General features: G+C 33.2%; 1 long non-coding RNA gene across 3 annotated transcripts; it reads left to right on the forward strand.

Moving 5' to 3' along the window:
- The first annotated feature begins 452 nt into the window (after positions 1–452).
- On the forward strand, positions 453–5,174 carry LOC131593439 (uncharacterized). 3 transcript variants are annotated; one of them, XR_009280976.1, is made up of 8 exons: positions 453–905; positions 1,347–1,897; positions 2,659–2,734; positions 3,059–3,118; positions 3,610–3,761; positions 3,960–4,075; positions 4,193–4,518; positions 4,618–5,174. It is a non-coding gene; the product is annotated as an uncharacterized LOC131593439 (long non-coding RNA). The 3 variants fall into 3 exon arrangements; XR_009280975.1 differs by having other exon boundaries at positions 453–848; XR_009280977.1 differs by having other exon boundaries at positions 453–848; positions 2,664–2,734.
- The last annotated feature ends 2,898 nt before the right edge of the window (positions 5,175–8,072 follow it).

Below are 8,072 nucleotides of genomic sequence, written 5' to 3' on the forward strand. Positions count from 1 at the left end.
TTAATGTAAGAATATATTTTCTTGATAACTACATAAGCATGCAATTTTTAAGAATCATTTAAACACGGCACTAGTACAAATAAGACAATATAATTTTAAAATTTACACCTGATTTACTAAAAACGGGTGTAATTGAGAATTTTTGGTGGCAATTTTGTAAATAAAATGTCACTTTTGCATTATCTGGTTATAATATACACCCTTTTTTCTAAAAACGGGTTTAAATTAAAAAATTTATTATAATCAAATTTCAATTACTCCTTTTAAACTAAAAAACGGGTGTAAATTTATATAAAAAAAATTGTTTAATTTTATAACTTAAAATATATAATCTATATGACAATATTAATGGATCTATATATAATCTATGTGACAATACTAATGGGTCTATATATAATCTATGTGGCAATACTAAAACTCTTTAATAACATAATTTATTAAAATATACAAAATCAAAATATACTAAATCTGTGTGTGTTTTTCATCGCTGAACCCATTTTTCAGTGAAACTTCATCGCATTGCATCACATGCATACCGAACTCATTTTTCAATCAACTCTGAACTTCATCGCTTTCAATCAACTAGTTTCAGCAAAGTTTGATTTCGCTTTCAATCAACTAGTTTCAGCAAAGTTTGATTTCAGGAAGTGTATCGCGTTGTTTCTGTGAATCCTTTCTCATTCGCTCAACTTCGCTTCGCTTCTGTGACGATTGAAAAGGGCTTCGCTCATTCGCTCTCTTCTTCTCCAACACCGCACCGCTCATTTGCTCACTGAAACTGAGAGGAATCCATTTCGCAGTGACGACAAACGAAGCTGAGAGGAAACCATTTCACAGTGACGACATTGGTAAGGAAGAATTAGGGGTTTTATACTTTGAGCGACATTGGTAGCTGAAGAATTAGGGTTTGTACTCGCAAATTAGTTCCTATTGCTTGATTTTGTTTGAAATGAATTTTGTTTGTGCATGTGAACTTGTTTTTCTTTTTCTGTGACATTGTTTGTGTGAATTAGGGGTTTAGACGTGACCTGTTTTGTTACACATTCCAGTAGTTTAATTCTTAGTGATGTGGGTAATTTTGCTAAACCATTGAAGGGGAAATTTGACTCTTCTTTAAACCCTGCCATGACAGAAACTATATAATCAGTTTTTTAAGGACTCTAGTGTGTGTAGCTTTGAGTTCTACATGAGTTAGTTACCACCACATAAATTAGGGTTTACAAATTAAGCCTATGATACGTCCTGGTGATAGCGTGTTATCATGTCTGGTGTGATTGTCCGTGTCTGTGCTTAAGAATCGTCACTAATTTGGTTCATTTCGCTATTTCCATTCTGAGATTTCTCAGGTTTGTTCTTTGAAATGGAGTTCACGATTGAAGAATTAACATTGTATTTCCCATACGACTACATATACCCAGAACAATTGTCATACATGATTGAATTAAAACAAACCCTAGATGAAAAAGGACATTGTTTACTCGAAATGCCGCCAGGAACGGGAAAAACAATTGCATTACTGTCACTAATCATAAGCTACATACTTTCGAAAGCTCAATCTCCGCGAAAGCTTATTTTCTGCACCTGAACGGTTCACGAGATGGAAAAGACTCTTGTCGAGCTTCGACTACTTCATGCTTATATGGTTAAGTGTAATGGTCCTGTTGATAAGATGCTCGCGCTCGGATTCTCTTCGAAGAAGAATATTTGTGTTAATAATGACGTTCTGGCTGCTGAGAATTGTGATTCAGTTGAGACTAGATGTAGGAAATTGACGGCTAGTTGGGTTATTAAGGCAAGGGCTGTAGAGGGCATGACTGTTCCTAGGTGTGAGTTTTTTGAGCAGTATGAAAGGGATGACGTCGCTGCTGCTTTGCCTCCTGGAGTTTATACTTTGCAGGTAATTGGAATTTGAGTTTTCGTTGGTTTGATTGCTGGATTTTTATAGCTTTGGATGCTGTGTTATTCTCAAATGTGTATAAAGTTATTGTAAGAATTGATTTTGATGATGTTCATTGTGTATATCGTTAGCTGATTCCAACTTGTTTGAATTCCAAGAGTGGTTGATTTTGATAATGTTTGCTCATTCTGGTCGGCTTGATTCTTTTTATCTTTTCACGTGTTCGTTTATGGATGCTCTCTGATTCCTAATGTTTGAATTCCAAGAGTGGTTTATTTTGATGTTTGCTTCATTTGATGGGGTTATCAGTTTTGGATGTTATCTGATACCTATATGTTTTAATTCGATCTGTGGTTTACTGAAATTTGTATTTTAGCATATGTTTCTAAATTTTAAAATACTCAAACTTTGAGTATAGATGTTCCTGGATTCCAAAATGCTGGAAATTCTTAGTGGATTTGAGTTTGATGAAATTTGTGATATTGTACTGTTCTGGTTATTCCCTAGTTTTAAGACTCAAGATGTTCAAAGGGTTGATGTGGATGATTTAATTTTGATGTGGAAATTATTATGTGCTTATAGTTGGTGTCTTTGTTGGTGCTAATTTGTAACCGTGGACATAAACTAAAGCACGAAAACAATGTATGGGTGCAATCATAGATGTAAAATTTACTATGCATTCTGATCTTTCTGACCTCCCACAGGTGATATTTTCATTGTGTTTTTGCATTCTAATGAATTCTAATATTCCTATTTTCCAGGGCAGGTCACTTGGATGATCATATAAAAACACACCCTTCTCATCAAAAGTATTACTCACACAAGCTAAAACGTCTGGTGAGTTCTCTCCTTTAAATGCATTGCTTAAATAAAAGCTAAATTTTCACTTTGTTTAGATATATGAATGCATTTTAATATGAGTATCTAAATATTTGAAGTTATACATTGTATTAATTTTGACAATGAAATGTTTCATCTGCCAACATACAACAAAAATACCAGTTGTTATATATTTAACCAAGTTAGCCACTATCATGCATACATGTACAAAATGCAGATATGTTAGTCTTTAGTGTTTATGTTTTTATATAATATCAGCTTTCCCTTTTCTTCTTTTCTTATTAGCTTAATACAGATATGTAATTTACTTGTTATGTGAAGGAAAGGAGCTGGGTTTTCAATGATATCAGGTTCTATATGTTGTGAAGACCACTTCATGTGGTAAGTATTGTTGCTACTCCTAAACAGGAGTTGTTTGGTTTCTATCTATGTAAATGTCCTGGAATTTTGATTGACTGGGGGATGGGGGATGCTACAGTATTTACCGTGGCTGTGTTTGGTTACATGCCTAGGGATGTTTTAACCGAGTAAAATCATAATTGGTACACCAAAAAGTGGTTTTTAACATGATTACAATTTTCTTCATTAAATAAATTTTCATTTTAATATTTAAATCATATAAATAAGCTTGTGTTTTTTAATTTGGATAATGGGTTTTATGTCTGGGCTATTTAGGATTTTTTAGTTCAATTTTAAGTTTTAAAGTAGCCACTTGGATGAACTTCGGTTAGAGTCTGTACGAGTCCGGTCTCTAACCTAGAACAATATTTGATCAGACTTTACTTAAAAGAATTTCACGATGTTTTAAAGAATTCAGAATTACCTGAATTGAAAATGTGTATAATGATTAATGTCTGTTCATAAACCTGTAGTTTTGATGCTCCGGGAACAAGTTGCGCCAACGGTCACCTCGTGGTGTACTAGTTTTTCGGCTCAGAATTTTCCTACTTCAGTTCTTTTACAAGATCAGTGTAATGAGTATAGGCCTCTATTGCATGTATCAAAGAAAGACAAGACATGCCAGGTTTGAGTTTTACTGATTTTCTGTCAATCATCAGAATTAGGTTTCTTGCTTCATATTTCTTAGTCTGTTATCAAATCAATTAGAAATAGAGTTCTTTGATTGGTAGTACAAAACATGCAAGGATGATCTAGTGAACTTCTCTTATGAATTTTGACTAACATTCTCCTACGACTCGGATTTCCCTTTGTTTTACTTCAGGCAACAAGGCAGATGGATATTGTCACGATTCAAGAAGAGAATGACACCGGTAATGCTGTTCAAGTAGCTCATGACTTCACGAAGCACCTGCATCTCTTGCCTCGTTTAGAGAATTTGTAAGATAAATAAACTTGTTCTTCTTCCATGTTAGTTTAATTGGTTTGTAATTTCTAACTAGAAATTGTTCCGGTTCTAAGCTTTGGATTTATAAATGTACAAATGATATATTGCAGATTAACTTCCACGGGAACATAAGTGGATACTTCTTCAACTTTACATAATGTAGATGGTTTCTGTATGGTTCAAGAATATAGATATGATAAAGTAGAGATCCAAGTTGATAATATAATTGTAGTGAGGGAAATTCAGAGCAAGAACAAGAGAAGATGGCAAGGCATGCACATGATGCGCAAAGTGCAAGACTACTTGAACAACATTCCTAAATGGCGAGTTAAATATATTCACCGCCGAAGCAAATATGTGTGTTGATTGCCATGAAAAAATTTGATGCAACCATTTTAAGTAATATTTGTTTGTATGTGGATTGCTCATATTTCAGGTATGATGTGACGGTTTAAATGTTGAATGAATTTCTCGGAGTTTATGGTGTCATTATATATAAACCTCTTATAATTTCTCATTTTATGTCAATAAACAGCTAAACAATGAACAATTGCTGTCTGGAAATCTCAACAACATGGTTAAAGGGAAGGCACCTGTCCGTGAAATTATCTCATGGATTGATGAAAGTGTGTCTTCAAATAATAGTCTAGAAGTTACACTCAGAGTTGTCATACAAACTCTTCTCAATATTGGATCCAAGAGTTTCACTCATTTGATAACTGTATTAGAAAGATATGGGCAAGTCATTGCTAAAATATGTCCAGATGAAGATAAGCAAATTATGCTGATAGCTGAAGTCGGTTCTTTCTGGAAGAGTAACACACAAATGACAGCAATAGCAATTGACCGAATGATGGGCTATCAGCTTATATCAAATTTGGCTATTGTGAGATGGGTCTTCTCTGAAGAAAATGTTGAGCAATTTCATTTGTCAGATCGTCCATGGGAGGTACTTAATCTGGCTTTTATGGATAATTCATTTGCAATTCTTCTTTCTCAGTTAAATTTACAGTGATTGGGAATATCCCTCTTTTACTTTTTGATTGTCTTTTGGCTTGATCATCTTTGCGTGACTAATTGTACCAAGTTGAAGAGATGGCGGTTGACCTCGAAGAACAGTCAACGATGGAAGTAGACACTGAGAATCAAATACCTCAAAACAGGTTCCTGTGCCTGTCCTTATCTTACCAAGATGCATAGTTAACAATTACCAAATTTATCTTATGGAAAATACTATTAATTTGTATTAACCATGGCTTATTAATCTATTTTACAGTCAGTCAAATGGTGGGAAGAAAAGGGTTGCTTATAATGTAGGTGAAAAGGAGCAGTGGTGTATCACTACTTTGAGTTATGTGAAGGCCTTTTCTAGGCAGTACGCTACTGAGGTAATGATAATTTAAGTGCTTGCATTTCAATTTTGAATATAATCGTAGCAAGTTTTTGCAAAAATTGAAACCAATCTAATTTTTATGCACACTTTTATTTTTGTCTCCTCAATTGTTGTTCTAGTAGCATCCCCAAAAATGATTTAGTACCTCTTAGTAAATTATCTGACATTATGCAACATTCATATTGTTTATGCAGATATGGGCCCATATTGAAAAGTTGGACGCAGAGGTATTGACAGAAGATGCACCTCCTCTTTTTCGGTCAGCTGTTTGTTTTGGTCTTCGAAGACCAATTATCGAGGCTTGATCAATTTGTTATTTATCATGTCCTTTTTTGTCAAAACTAATCTAAATCATTCTTTGATCTAATGGCTAAGTGGTTCCTTGGTTGATTGAAAGAAGAATGTTGTATGCTCTTATGATGTAGATCACAAGGTTTGTATTATTAGAAGTTAACTTATGATTCTAAGGGAAATTGAGTAGTGCCTCCTTTGTATTATTAGAAGTTAACTTAAGGTTCTGATGGGAATTGAGGAGTGCCACCTTTGTATATTGGCAATTTCATCATAGCTACTAATTGGACCTCAATTATCAAATGAAGTTTGCACCACCGGTGTAATTTTTGTTTTTTCAACTGTGATTATTGCTCAACTCGTGTTTATGATCCAACCCTTTCATCTCTTTTTCTCAAAAGTAGAAGGATCACTTTATATGTTGAATATATATGCATATCATGTAGCAAAAAAGAAAAATGCATATTTTGTTTGGTTATATGATATCAAAATGCCTCAAATTGTCAAAGCAGTTTTATTTCACTGTTTGGCGGCTATACAATTTGAAAGGTCTGGTTGCTAAATTGTAAAGGAGTACATACCTAGTTTTACTAAAATAGGGGGTAAATAAGAACATATTTATACCCGATTTTTATTAAAATATGGTGTAATTAAAACGTAATTAAGTCCAATTACACCCGATTTTTATTAAAATAGGATGTAATTAAAACGTAATTAAGCCCAATTACACCCGATTTTTATTAAAATAGGGTGTAATTAAAACGTAATTAAGCCCAATTACACCCGATTTTTATTAAAATAGGGTGTAATTAAAACGTAATTAAGTTCAATTACACCCGATTTTTATTAAAACAGGGTGTAATTAAAAACGTAAATACGCCTAATTACACCCGATTTTTATTAAAACAGGGTGTAATTAAAAACGTAATTACGCCCAATTACACCCGATTTTTATTAAAACAGAGTGTAATTAAAAACGTAATTACGCCCAATTACACCCGATTTTTATTAAAACAGGGTGTAATTAAAAACGTAATTATGCTCAATTACACCCAATTTTTGTTAAAAATAACGCGTGTAAATTCGTTAGACATTTCTCACCCTGTGGATATACACCCGATTTTTATTAAAAATAATGGGTGTAAATTTAATAAAAAACGGGTGTAAATTAACATTTTTGTACTAGTGGCCATTAAAAAACAAACAAGTGAATTAATCATTTAAACAATTAATTAAAAAGTGATTAAATCAATTAATTAAGTTAATAAAAATTAATTAACAAAACTAATCAATTTTTATTAACTAATTCAACTAATTAAAATAATATTTACTTAATCGATTAAATATAAACAAAAAGAAATAATTGAAAATAGAAAATAAAATAATAAAAAGAAAGATGTATAAAAATGAAAATGGGTTTGCACAATAGAAAGATAAATGCGCCCAAAACAAAGCTTGTGAATTTTATTTTTTTACTGTAAAATTGATTTCAGTTCACTGATGTAATTTGGTTCTTTCCAAAGCTGTAACATGAATTTTTTTACTGATGTAGTTGTTTCTTCTACTGATGCAAACCGTAACAACTTTTTGATTCTTAATTGAATGGAAAGGTTTAATGTGTAAACTGGATTTTTCATGGATGTAAACGAATGTTGATTTGATGATAACAATATATATGAATTTTGTATAAGACATTGTGGTACTCTAGTCCTATGCATTTTCCATTTCAGGAAATATATAAAGAGTATGCACAATTCAGCGCAAGAAGCACTGACTCAGAAGGTTCAAGATTGCAACATCAGAACATGCTCTCGTAAGACATCAGAAGATGGTCAAGTAGAATCAGAACATGGTCTATGAAGCATCAGAAGAACTTGAGTTCAGAAGCAGAAGCACTGGAGTTCTTATGGTATCACGCTAAGAAGCTCTTCAAAGTCAGAAGACAAGAAGATGCTCTGCACCAAGCTGAAATGACTCTGATATTCAAACGTTGTATGCTACAAAGATAAGAATCAGAATCAAGTACAAGGGGACAAGCTACGTTGACTGGCAAAAGGAACGTCAAAAGCTATTAAAGGCAAAGTCAGTAAAAGCAGGAAAAGCAAGGCTCGAGGTAGTTGACAAAAGAGTGAAACATTAAATGCAAGGTTGTACGGAACACGCAACGCATTAAATGCCTCCCAACGGTCATCTTCTCAAACGCCTATAAATATGAAGTTTTGATGAGAAGCAAGGTTGACGAAACTGCTGAACTGTTAACAACTCTTGCAAACTTGCTGAAACGCTGTTGAATCAAATACTCTCAT

Source organism: Vicia villosa, linkage group LG3 (genome assembly GCF_029867415.1).
Source record: "Vicia villosa cultivar HV-30 ecotype Madison, WI linkage group LG3, Vvil1.0, whole genome shotgun sequence".
Lineage (NCBI taxonomy): Eukaryota > Viridiplantae > Streptophyta > Magnoliopsida > Fabales > Fabaceae > Vicia > Vicia villosa.